This window comes from Mandrillus leucophaeus, unplaced genomic scaffold, assembly GCF_000951045.1.
Source record: "Mandrillus leucophaeus isolate KB7577 unplaced genomic scaffold, Mleu.le_1.0 Scaffold62, whole genome shotgun sequence".
NCBI classification, from domain to species: Eukaryota; Metazoa; Chordata; class Mammalia; order Primates; family Cercopithecidae; genus Mandrillus; species Mandrillus leucophaeus.
This window is the reverse complement of record NW_012106697.1, coordinates 5,030,700-5,043,509: the sequence shown is the minus strand read 5'-3', so window position 1 is coordinate 5,043,509 and position 12,810 is coordinate 5,030,700. Positions and strand designations below refer to the sequence as shown.

Genomic DNA, 12,810 nt, shown 5'->3' with positions numbered 1-12,810 from the left:
GTTGATTCTCCATGTTTGCTGTTGTGCATTGATTGCATTTTGACTGCTACCCACCCCATGAGGGCGGTGTGAAATTTTCCCCTTGTGTCATGTTGACACTCAAAAAAGGTTTCAGATTCTGGAAGATTTTGGATTTTGGATGTTTGGACTAGAGATACTCAACCTCTATTTACACCATGTGTATTAGTTTCCTAGGCTGCCATGGCAAAGTACCACAAAGTGTGTGGCTTAAAACAATAGAAATCTATTCTCTTCTTGTTCTGGAGGCCAGAAATCTGGAACCAAGGTCAGCCGGGCTATGTTTCCTCTGAGATCCTGGGTAGAAGTCTTCTTTACCTCTTCCTAGCTTCTGGTGGGGGCGTCAATCCCTGCCACTCCCTGGTTCGCAGACGCTGCTCTAATCTCTGCCCCCAGAGTCACGTGGCATTCCTGGTGGGTGTGTCTGTCTGCGTCTCTTCTCCTCCTCTTATAAGGACACTAGTTGTATTGAATTAAGGACCCATCCCACTCCAGTGTGACCTCATTTTAACTAATTGTATCTGCAGTGACCCTATTTCCAAATAAGGCCACATTCGGAGCTTCTGGGAGTTAGGATTTCAACATATCTTTTTGAGGACACAATTCAAATTATAACACTATGGAAATCAGCAAATACTACAAATCAGGGCTTTTTTTAAAAAAAAAAAAGAATTAAAATGTAAAATTTTTTAGAATTGGTTTCCAGCACATCAGTGTGTTGGTCTGTCACATGACATCAGGACAGGGCCACTCACCTGAAATATCACTTTTCCATGGGGATTTTTCATCAGAAATTTCCACATACTCCAAATGGACTATATGCTCTCTGTCAGAGTAAGAATTAAAGGTGACAGCATGCTAGTTAGGATTTACCAGTCATTTTTTAGCCTTTTAAACATTTCTTACATGTATTTCCATTATAGAAAACTTTAAAAATATGGGAGAGTAGAAAGATTTTTTAAAAAAAAATCATTCATAATTCCAGCATCCAAAGAGACAGCTCTTAATAATCCCTGAAAAATTTTCTCCAAAAATATTTTTGGAACTTTTTCTCACTTTTTCTTTTGCCATTTATATTTTTTCTCTTGTGTTGAACCTGTTTGAGAACTTTGGCTTTTTTTCCTAATGCTTTTTATTTTATATGTATTTTAAATGTGTGAGCAATACATCAATACACTTTCAGTTAAAACAGTAAGATGAGCAAAATCCATCTTGACCACCGCCTCAATCCCAGTCTTTCCCTCTGGACGTAGACACTGTTGCTAGTTTCAGGTGGATCCTTCCAGACCCTTTTCAATGCATTTTATGCATTAATATTTTTGTTCATACATAAACCATATCATATGATATATTTCTATCCCATAGTTTACTCCTTCCCCCACCCAATAAATTGTATGTCCTTGACAGCTTTTCATATTAGATTTAACTTGTTCTCTTTAACTGCTGCAACATATTTCATCCTATAAATAAGTCATATTTTATGTCATTGTTCTCCTGTTGCTGCTTTTTAGATTGGTTTTGATCTTTCATGATTGCAATTATGAAGCAATGAATGTCCTTTTTTTTTTTTTTTTTTGAGACGGAGTCTCGCTCTGTCACCCAGGCTGGAGTGCAGTCGCCGGATCTCAGCTCACTGCAAGCTCCGCCTCCCGGGTTCACGCCATTCTCCTGCCTCAGCCTCCCGAGTAGCTGGGACTACAGGCGCCTGCCACCTCGCCCGGCTAAGTTTTTGTATTTTTAGTAGAGACGGGGTTTCACTGTGTTAGCCAGGATGGTCTCGATCTCCTGACCTCGTGATCCGCCCGTCTCGGCCTCCCAAAGTGCTGGGATTACAGGCTTGAGCCACCGCGCCTGGCCATGAATGTCCTTTTACATGCCTCTTTGTGCCCATGTACAAGCGTTTCTCTAGGATAAATAAGAAGCAGAATTTTTAGCTTGAAGAGTATTTATAATTTTAATATCATGCTAAATCTCCTTTAAAAGAATACCAGTAAACCTTCCCACTGTATCCATTTCTCCGCATCCCAACCAATACAAATATTCTTTTAAAAGTTTGTTGATCTGATAGGTAAAACATGGCATTTTTCTGTTGTTTTGGTTTGCATTTTTAAGAGATTGCTAGTGAGGTTTATTGGCTACTTAGTATCTCTCTCAGTTTGGTCAATTTCAGTGGGTCTTCATGCATGTAGAACCCATCAGCCCCTTTTAATGGTCTAATCTGCAGTAGGTTTAAAGCTCAGGCTCTTGAAAGAAAACTTCATATGGTTAATAATGGGTGCATTATGGAAATAAAGCTAGTGTTTCATCTGAATTCAGATGGTCTCTCAGTTTATTAATGAATCCATTTCTATCACTGATGCTCTTTTAAGGAAGTGTGATAATGTCTCAGGATTTGAAAAAGTAGGATTGTATTTTTAAAAAATCTGTTAACTTAGAATTCACCCCGGAAACAATTTCTGCAAAGTCAACTAGAGAATCAAAAATTAAGCAAATCATCCAATATAGTCATCAGCTTCACTGCCTAATCCAGGGGAAATTTCAATCCTAATTTCTAAATTCCTGAAGATTATTTTCAGTTATGTCAAAGAAGACAGCAGAAGCTCTCTTCTGTGATTTACATTAGTAGGTAGTTGTATAATTATAAGAGTTAGTAAAAGCAGAGAGTTGAAAAATAGAAACAAATGTTAAACATTGTAACTGAAAATAAAAATACACTCATTTATCCATCTTTTATAGGCAGGGGCCAGGGTGTTTTCTCTTTGTATAGATCTGCTGACCTCATTTCGATGTAGTCTTTTTTTTTTTTGAGACGGAGTTTTGCTCTTGTTGCCCAGGCTGGAGTGCAGTGGTATGATCTCGGCTCACTGACCGCATCTTCTGCCTCCCGGGTTCAAGCGATTCTCCTGCCTCAGCCTCTCGAGTAGCTGGGATTACAGGCATGTGCCACAACGCCCGGTTAATTTTTTTGTGTGTGTGCGCACGGCTAATGTTGTTTTTTTTTTTTTGGTATTTTTAGTAGAGACGGAGTTTCCCCGTGTTGGCCAGGCTGATCTCGAACTCCTGGCCTCAAGGTGATCCGCCCACTTCGGCTTCCCAAAGTGCTGGATTACAGGCGTGAGCCACCATGCCTGGCCCTATGAAGTCTTTCTTGCGTAAATCACCCCCATATGTATCATCTCCAATTTCCAGGGTCTGTTTCTTTAAAGTGGATCAAAAACTTTAATTTTTTTTTTTTTTTGAGACGGAGTCTCACTCTGTCACCCAGGCTGGAGTGAGTGGCGCGATCTTGGCTCCCTGCAATCTCCGCCTCCCGGGTTCCTCCTGCCTCAGCCTCCCGAGTAGCTGGGACTACAGGCGCCCGTCTAGTTTTTTGTATTTTTAATAGAGACAGGGTTTCACTGTGTTAGCCAGGATGGTCTCGATCTCCTGACCTCGTGATCCACCCGCCTCGGCCTCCCAAAGTGCTGGGATTACAGGCGTGAGCCACCGCGCCCGGCCACTTTAATGTATTTGAAAAGTATTCTGTGTATAGTCTAATTAAACAGTATTTCTCAGCCACTTAGCTTTCTTGCCTTTCCTCAAAGCACTCAATGATTATCATTGAAACAGCAAGTCACTTTTGTTTTGGACTCATAGCTCCTTACCTCGCACGCAGCTTAATTAAATTACATGTTAACAGTAAGTACAAATGGTGCCAGTGGGTTTGAAGACAACAAGTAACTCTGGAAAACTAACATCTCCACTAATGGAAGAAAAAGGAAGCTGGCCTATTGGAGAAAAGCCTCCGTGCGCCAACAGCACTAGTCAGATACATTATTACTGAGGTTGTGGGTATTACAGGTCAACCGGAGAGTCCACGAAATGGAAATCTTTTAAGCAGGGTTCACTCTGTTACAAAACACACTAAAGTAAATGTCTCAGTGCACAATTAGTTTCGAAAAACTCGAACTGAGAAAAGATAAAATTGAACTAGGCACAGAAAAACAGATTGGGTAATGTGGTCAAAGTGCTTTAATTTCTTGGGTAAAAAAGATAACCATGCGGTAAGACATTGAATAGTTTAGCGGGAGAAAGGAAAACTAGACTTAAGTTAGTAGAACTGAGCCTTAGTATGTTATTGGGAGATTATTTAGTTACACTGGAAAAATACAATTATTTAACCTCTTTGTGCCTCGGTTTCCTCTTGTTAAATTTGAAAAATCATTCCTAATTTACTTAATAGCATCATTATGATAATCAGAATATATATTAGTGGATGATGGGCTCCCAAAGGCAGAGACCACGCCCTGTTCATTTTTTGTGATCCATGGCATTTGTGAGGTGATGACCTCTTCAAAAATAAAATGTGAACAAGATAATACTTGTCTTTGAAGTATCCACTGACTGGGAAAATCAACCCATGCCTAGGAGGGTTCTCAGGGCTCCCTGCAGTGGTGCCTCACCCATGAGGTGTGAGCTGCACTGGTTGGGAGTTGCATTTTCTTGGCACTCAGCACACAACCCCTTTCTGTAGTACACATTTCGCAAGTGTTTGCTGCTGAACTTTCAAAGGCAAAGGCACCATAGCAGTAGAAATTTTTTCTTTTTTTTTGAAACCCAGGCTGGAGTGCAGTGGCATGATCTCCGCTCACTGCAACCTCCACCTCCCAGGTTCAAGCAATTCTTGTGCCTCGGCCTTCTAAAAAGCTGGGATTATAGGTCCACACCACCATCCCCAGATAATTTTTGTATTTTTAGTAGAGATGGAGTTTTGTCGTGTTGGCCAGGCTGGTCTCGAACTCCTGGGCCTCAAGCAGCCTGCCTCGGCCTCCCAAAGTGCTGGGATTACAGACATGAGCTGCCATGCCTGGTTATAGTAGTAATATTTATATTAGACCCAAACTTTGCTGTTGATATACTCAAAACAGAACTGTTTTTATTTGAAGTTTCTTTTTCACTATATATACATATTTTGAGAGGGAGTCTCACTCTATCTCCCAGGCTGGAGTGTGCAGCGGCACGATCTCGGCTCACTGCAACCTCTGCCTCCTCATGGGTTCAAGTGATTCTCCTGCCTCAGCATCCCAAGTAGCTGGGACTACAGGCACGTGCCACCACGCCCGGCTAATTTTTGTATTTTTAGTAGAGATGGGGTTTCACTATGTTGGTCAGGCTGGTCTCGAACTCCTGACCTCATGATTTGCCCACCTCGGCTTCCCAAAGTGCTGGGATTACAGGTATAAGCCACCGCACCCGGCGTTTCACTAGATATTTTATTTGTGATGGAAACTATCTCAGCAGTTCAGATGCCTGACTGACAGCTGGGTCAGGATTGAGGTGCCATTGCCACTAAAAGCAAGGACCATGACTTTCACCCAGCTAGAGGGATTAAAGCGCTTAATGATTTGTACTTGGCCTTCCCCTCCTTTAGTACAGAAAACTGAGAATTGACTGTTACTATTTTATGTCTTTGTTACCTTTTATGTAGTATTATTTGTTATTTATTACGTAGTATTACATAGTATTATTATCTTAATCAATATAATAGTCAAATAAATCCAAATAAAACAAATAATAGTAAAAAGATAGTATCAATAATATAAATACTACTAACAGTCAAATCTTAAGTAATTGAAGAAATAAAAATCACAAAAAAAGATGCTGTATGCTGGACTCCATATTTGCTTATTTATACCTAACTTTTAGAAAATTCCAGCTTTCCCTCCTCTGAATTTCCTGGGTTCTATCTAAGTTCTCTGATTAATAACCTCATCTTTTGGCTCCAGCTATAGATTTCTTGATTGTAGATTTAAATTCCCAAGTGGTTGTCTCACTCCCCTCCCCTAAAAGGAGCTGATTAATTAGGTTAAAGCACAGTCCCAATAACTAATTTAACTATGTTCTATTTAAGTAGTAGCTTTCTCTCTCTCTCTTTCTCTCTTGTGAGATCTTTCTATTTAATGTAAAGAAAAAAGGCCTTCTTGTCAAAATTTATTAAGACGTTACATATACCATATAATCTTCAACCTCCTAGTTCTGCTCTGATATGTATTATTTCTTTCCTTCTACTATTTCTGGGTTTGATTTATTCTTGCTGTTGTGGTCCTTGAGGTGCATCACTAAGTTGTGTATTTGACATATTTTTCTACTTTTTTGATGTAGGCATTTATTGCTATAAACTTCCCTCTTAGCATTGCTTCTGCTGTATCCCACAGGTTTTTGTATGTTGTTTATATTTTCATTTAAGAAATTAAAAATTTTTTTTCTTAATGGTTGTTCAGAAGCAGGTTGTTCGATCTCCACGTATTTGTAGTTTCTGAAGTTTGTCTTTTTATTGATTTCTAGTTTGATTTCATTGTAGTCTGATAAGATACTTGATATGATTTTGATTTAAAAAATTTGTTGAGCTGGGCATGGTGACTCACGCCTGTAATCCCATCACTTTGGGAAGCTGAGGCAAGCAGATTACTGGAGCCCAGAAGTTCGAGACCAGCCTGGGCAACATGGTGAAACCCTGTCCCTACAAAAAAACACAAAAAATTAGCCAGCCATGGTGGTGTGTGCCTGTAGTCCCAGCTATTTGGGAGACTGAGATGGGAGGATCACCTTAACCCTGGGGAGGTTGAGGCTGCAGTGAGCCATGAGTGCCACTGCACTCCAGTTCTGAGCGATAGAGTGAGACCCTGTCTCAAAAAACAAAAACACACAGACACATACATAAATACTCTGCAGAATCTGTGTAAGTATGTATGCATTTCCCTGCAGAGGACAAAGGGCTACATAAGGGACACTATTTGTAAAGTGTGTTTGTGTGTGTGTGTGTGTGTGTGTGTGTGTGTGTGTGTGTGTTTGAGACGGAGATTCTTTGAGACTGGCTATCTGGCCAATTTCAAAATTCCACAAGGATGAAAATTGGGTGGCAGGCATTTGACTTGCATAGTTATGCATTTTATTTGGTTACCCAGGTCTTCCACACAACCCATTTCATTAGTCATTAGTCAAATTCTTTTTTTTTTTTCTTTTTGAGACAGAGTCTTGCTCTGTCACCCAGGCTGGAGTGCAGTGGCACAATTTCAGCTCACAGCAACCTCTGCCTCCCGGGTTCAAGCGATTCTTCTGCCTCAGCCTCCCAAGTAGCTGGGAACACAGGTGCGTGCCACCACGCCCAGCTAATTTTTGTATTTTTAGTAGAGACAGGGTTTCACCATGTTGGCCAGGCTGGTCTTGAACTCCTGAGTTTGTGATCTACCCGCCTCCGCCTCCCAAAGTGCTGGGATTACAGGTATGAGCCACTGTGCACGGCCATAAAGGTTTTTTTTTCTGTAATTTTTTTGGTTTTATTTTCTTTTCTAGAAAGAAATAGGGAGGAAGGAAGAGAGGAAGGATCTGAAGTAAATCTGATAAAACTTTGTAGCAGATACCAAGGTGTTTAAAAATTGCTATGTGTTTTTCTTTATACTTAAAATATTTCAAACCAAAAAAGTATTTCATCCTTGTAAACAATGAGGAAAATACACGTAAGTTTTATAAAATGCAACCCTCTCATCCAAAGAAGATTAATTTTAACATTTTGATGTATATGATTCCAGACTGTGCCATACTTTCATTTGCCTACAAGTCCTATATATAATATGGGTTGGTGCTTTTTGTTGTTTTTTTTTTGGGGGGGGGGATATTTTTTGAAGAAGCCAACATTTTAAAAAAATTCTGTTTATAAGTGGATGACTTTGAGGTTTGTTCTTTCTCTGAGTCTGCGTTGGCTCGCCTTCCTTGATTTATGACGTTTTGTCACAGTTCCACAGTCCTGTTTGCAGATGTTGTGGGTTATTCTTCACCCCACTCTGTCCACTTGGGGGCTATCTCAGTCCATTTCAGATCTGAGACTGGACGGAGGCCGACACCCGTTTCCAAGCCAAGTCTCCCTGTGCGGCCGACGTTCACCAGATCACCCTCCCTCTGTGAAACGAGGTCTGCTAACGGCACCCCCTGACTTTCTGACACCCTTCATACATTTGTCCCTTAGTATCCATAGTATTTCCCACCGGTGGATTCAATCAACCAGAAATCGAAAATAGCCTTTAATCAATTGCATCTGTACTGAACACGTACAGACTTTTTTCCTTATCATTATTCCCTAAACAACACAGTATAACAATTATTTACATTGCATTAGGTATTAGAAATAATCCAGAGAAGATTTAAAGTACACGGAGGATGTGCGTAGGCGATATGCAAATATTACGCCATTTTATATTAGGGACTTGAGCATTCCGGATTTGGTATCAACAGAGGTCCTGGAACCAATTCCCCCAGGCATGTGGAAGGAGGACTGTGTCATTCAGGAAAAAGTACAGTCCTCTGTGGTGCTGCCCCCAGCTCCCCGCCTTCACCACTGCGCCTGCGCCTCCGAGAGCGGACTACAACTCCCAGGATGCATCGCGCCCGCCACCGCCCTGGCAGCCCGACTTCCTGCCGGGCGTTTCCTGTGAGTTAGGGCTCCGCCCAGTATGGGGAAAGTTTAAGGTGGAAGGGCGGTTGTTTGTCGGCTGCTTGGGAAGGTATTGGGAACAGCTTATGTTTTTCTTTCACAAAAAAGCAGCAGGCACCACAGAGAGAGTCGGCTGTGTAGGTTTTTGATGTGCACAGACCTTGCTTCTCTGAACCGGGAGAGAGGTGTTTGCCCCTCACTGCGGGGGCCCAGCACAGGTGGTTCCTGCTGGCTCCTGTCCTGGTCATCTCGTCCTTGGAGTTGTGGGAATCCCTCCCAGAGTGTGGGATAGGCTGACAATCCTGCATGTTATTGTTGTGGTGAATGTTTTCTCTTTAAGGGATTTCAGTGGGAAATTTAGAGGAACGTAGAGGAGGCTGTTGGGTATTTTACCCTGCGTGCTTCCTTTAGAGGCTGTTCTGAGCTATGGACTTTGTAATCCTTGGACCCGGGATTCTTACCATGTTCTTTTCAACTGGTTTTTTGTTACTGTGTTTGTTCTGAAGACAGTGTCCTGGGGGAATGAGACTTCTCCTTAACGCGCCGCTTGACTGACAGACACCCTTAATGTATGTAATTCATGGAAAACTACAGTCCCCACTTCACCCACCCCAAATAAGCAAAACTTCCGAGTTAGGGATATGTCAGATTGAGATACAACAGGTTGAAGAGTGAATGGTGGCTGGAAGGTGAGCAGTTGGAAATGATTGTGAATTCCTTTCCAGTATATTGTTAAGAAGGATAGGATGGTGGCTTGACACCCATCCCTGCTGTTTATTAATTCTGTTATCTCTTACGGGTTAGTTTCCCTCTTTGAGTCTCAGTTTCTTGTCTGTAAAATAAGGGTGATATTGCCTGTCCTCCCTGCTTGACAGTTTTTGTGAAGGCAGTTCAAAATAAAGTATATCAACATAGTTCCTAAACGCCACAGACTCCCAAAAGTCAGTGAGTTGGTAATCAGTAAAGTGTCCAGTGTAATGAAAGGCCAGGGCCGCTAGAAATGCCGTTCAAAAACAGACCACATCTACAAAATACCTTCACAGTAACACCTAGATTAGCGTTTGATTAAATAATTGAATTAATAATAATAATTAATAATAGCCTAGGCAAATTGACACATAAAACTAACCCTCATACCCCAGAAAGTCTTTGCTCAAATATTATGTTTTCATAACATTTAAAATTGCAATCCTACACACGTGCACACCTTCCCTAATATTCTCTCTCCCCCTTCGCCTAAAATGCTATCCTGTTTTCCTTTAGCATTTGTTATCTTTGAGCCATCTCTGTATTTCTTATCTCTGTGTTTATTTTCTCTGCCTTCTCTGGAATGTGAGCTCCACATGGACGGGGAATTTTTGTCAATGTTGTGGACTGATGAATCCTCAGCACCCAGCACGGTATCTGGCACACAGTGGGCCCTTAAGAAACCTTTGCAGATGACCGAATGAAGCATTAATGTGAGCCCTCAGTAAATATTTTTTTTGAATGAATTTAGAGCTGGAGTTCATCATGAGATATTCCTGAACAGCCTCAGTAGGAGAGAAGTAGGAAAAGGGTAGAAGGATGGCAGATTATAGGAAAAAAGAGAAAAATTTCAGTTTGATATCTAAGAAGTCGAAGAATTAGCAAAGAAGGAGCACAGACTTAGGTGTCAGTTCCCTTTACCCCTTACTTAGCTGTGTAACTTTGGACAGGTTGGCTGATCTCTTTGAACCTCAGTTTCTTCGTCTGTAAACTGGGAATAGTAATACTTAGCATGTAGGGTTGTACCAGTGGTGAAAAATTGATGCATATAATGGGCTTAGCATAGGGCCTGGCCCATAGTGAGTGTTTATTTAAAGAGGTGGCTGTTATCATCATCGTCATTATTCAATATCAAAGTGGGGAAATTTATAAGAAATCATAGAAGTGTACTAAAAGTAAAATTTTTGTTTTTGTTTTTGTTTTGTTTTGTTTTTTGTTTTGAGATGGAGTCTTGCTCTGTCACCCAGGCTGGAGTGCAGTGGCGCAGTCTCAGCTCACTGCAAGCTCCGCCTCCCGGGTTTACGCCATTCTCCCGCCTCAGCCTCCCGAGTAGCTGGGACTACAGGCGCCCGCCACCACACCCAGCTATTTTTTTGTATTTTTAGTAGAGACAGGGTTTCACCGTGTTAGCCAGGATGGTCTCGATCTCCTGACCTCGTGATCCACCCGCCTCGGCCTCCCAAAGTGCTGGGATTACAGGTAAAAGTAAAATTTTTGAATTTAAGTCTAGCCTGTGAAATTGGGATGTTAAAACCTGAAACAATGTTAATACACAAGTTTGGATTGTACAGCGTCAGGGCATAGTCACTTTCCTGCCGGGTCCTTTTATTTTGTTTCAAAACAGAATGAAAATCTTTTCAGCATATATAGCCCATAAAACAGAGTAATTGATATCAAATCCTTCAGCTTGCCCCAAGCTGCCACTTAAAGTGCAGGGTTAGTTGGTTCCAGGTCAGAGGTGCCATTCATTTGCTTTCCACTGATACATGAGCGAAAAAGTACACTCTTCGCTGCTGATGTTCTGCTCACCAGGATTTTTGAGATTGTTGCTTTGGACAACAAGAGAGATGTTAGGTTCCCGCAAAGTTCCATAAAGACACTGACTCAACTCCACCATAAGTCTAACCTGTCACCATAAGTAAAGCTGAAAGTATAAACCTTCTCACCATACTATATACTATAGTATATACCTTATCACCATAAGTATAGCTCAAAGGTTTCCTAAAAGATCCAAAGGAATATACACTCACACAGAACCCTCGATATGTCATGTTGCTTGCATATCAATACAATTTCTGGTGTTCTAACAGAACTTTTAGGATTGGTCCCCTCTGATAAATGGTAATTTTCCTGATATGTGGGTTGTGTGTTTATGTGAAAAATGCAAATTCTGAAAAAGTGTGAACCTGGTCATTCTGCACTGCATTATGCCCAATTTTAACTTCTTGCAAGGAGGCATTTGCAGTTAGGAAGAAAAGTAGATTTCATGTAGAGGAAAGATGAAGGATGGATGTTCGAGGTTTTTCTTCTGGTCTTTCTGTTTCCTGTAGTATCTGAATATAGCTAGTTACAATATTTCATGTTTATTTAAGAAGTGGGCAGATTGTGAAAAAATAGCTGCAGTGTTCTGAGTTATGATCTTGTTTCTTGGTTTCTGTTTTGCTCTGTTGTTATGAGAAATAAACGGGAGGGAGAGCCATAGTTTAAGAACGATAGATTCTTCCAGCAGTTCTTTTGTGACTCAAGGCCATTTCCTCACAGAGGGCTGTGGAATGTGTAGTAACATTCTTTGAGTGTCATTCAATCTCAGGATGGATGGACTTTGGTGGAGGACAGCGGTCACCTCAACCTTACTTCAAGAGTACAAGATGTTTTCTTACCTAAATGTTATAGATGGAATCGTGAAAGTACCACTATTTTGTACTCTGTTTCTCAAATGGAAAAAATACTGATTTAAACTGAATTAGTCCTTGTTCTTCTGTGTATTTAGGTTTAGGCATGCTTATAATAAAGAATTAAAACAATACTTTCAAATTTATTATTTATTTATTTATTTATTTTTTTGAGGCAGAGTCTCACTTTGTCACCCAGGCTGGAGTGCAATGGTGTGATCATGACTTACTTCAGCCTTGACCTCTGGGCTTAAGTAATCCTCCTGTTTCAACCTCCCAAGTAGCTGGGACCCACAGGTGTGTGCCCCCATGCCTAGCTGATTTTTAATTTTTATCTTTTGTAGAGGTGGAGTCTTGCTATATTGCCCAGGTTAATCTTGAACTCCTGACCTCAAGTGATCCTCCCACCCTGGCCTCCCAAAGTGCTGGGACTGCAGGCGTGGGCCACTGTGCTCAGCCCAAATTTATTGTTTTCAAATTAAAGATGTACCTAATTGATGTCCTGTCCAAAGCATTAACATATCTTGATAAATCCTTTCCTAACAGGAGCAGCCCAGGATAAAACTGGGTATGACTCTACCCCTCGTTCTTTTTGTTTTGAAGGTAGCATGTCCAAGTCTACGTTCTTTCTGATAATGAATGCATCTGGCAGAGATGGAAGCCTCATCTTCTGTTATTAACATTGTTTCACAGCCTCAGATCAGTCACTGCACAACTCCAGGGGAGCCTACACATCAAATCGTGATTTTTTTCAAGGAAGAGGCCATGAGTATGTATTCTCACCAGGTTCTTTTTTTTTTTTGAGACGGAGTCTCCCTCTGTCACCCAGGCTGGAGTGCAGTGGCCGGATCTCAGCTCACTGCAAGCTCCGCCTCCCAGGTTCACGCCATTCTCCTGCCTCAGCCT

At 41.2% G+C, this 12,810-nt stretch overlaps 1 long non-coding RNA gene across 1 annotated transcript in view; it reads left to right on the top strand.

Moving 5' to 3' along the window:
* Positions 1–8,475: 8,475 nt before the first annotated feature.
* LOC105553958 overlaps positions 8,476–12,810 on the top strand; it is a 32,516-nt gene continuing 28,181 nt past the window's right edge. Inside the window, exon 1 of the long non-coding RNA XR_001008246.1 lies at positions 8,476–8,555. This is a non-coding gene — a long non-coding RNA (uncharacterized LOC105553958). The remainder of the gene's footprint in view (positions 8,556–12,810) is intronic.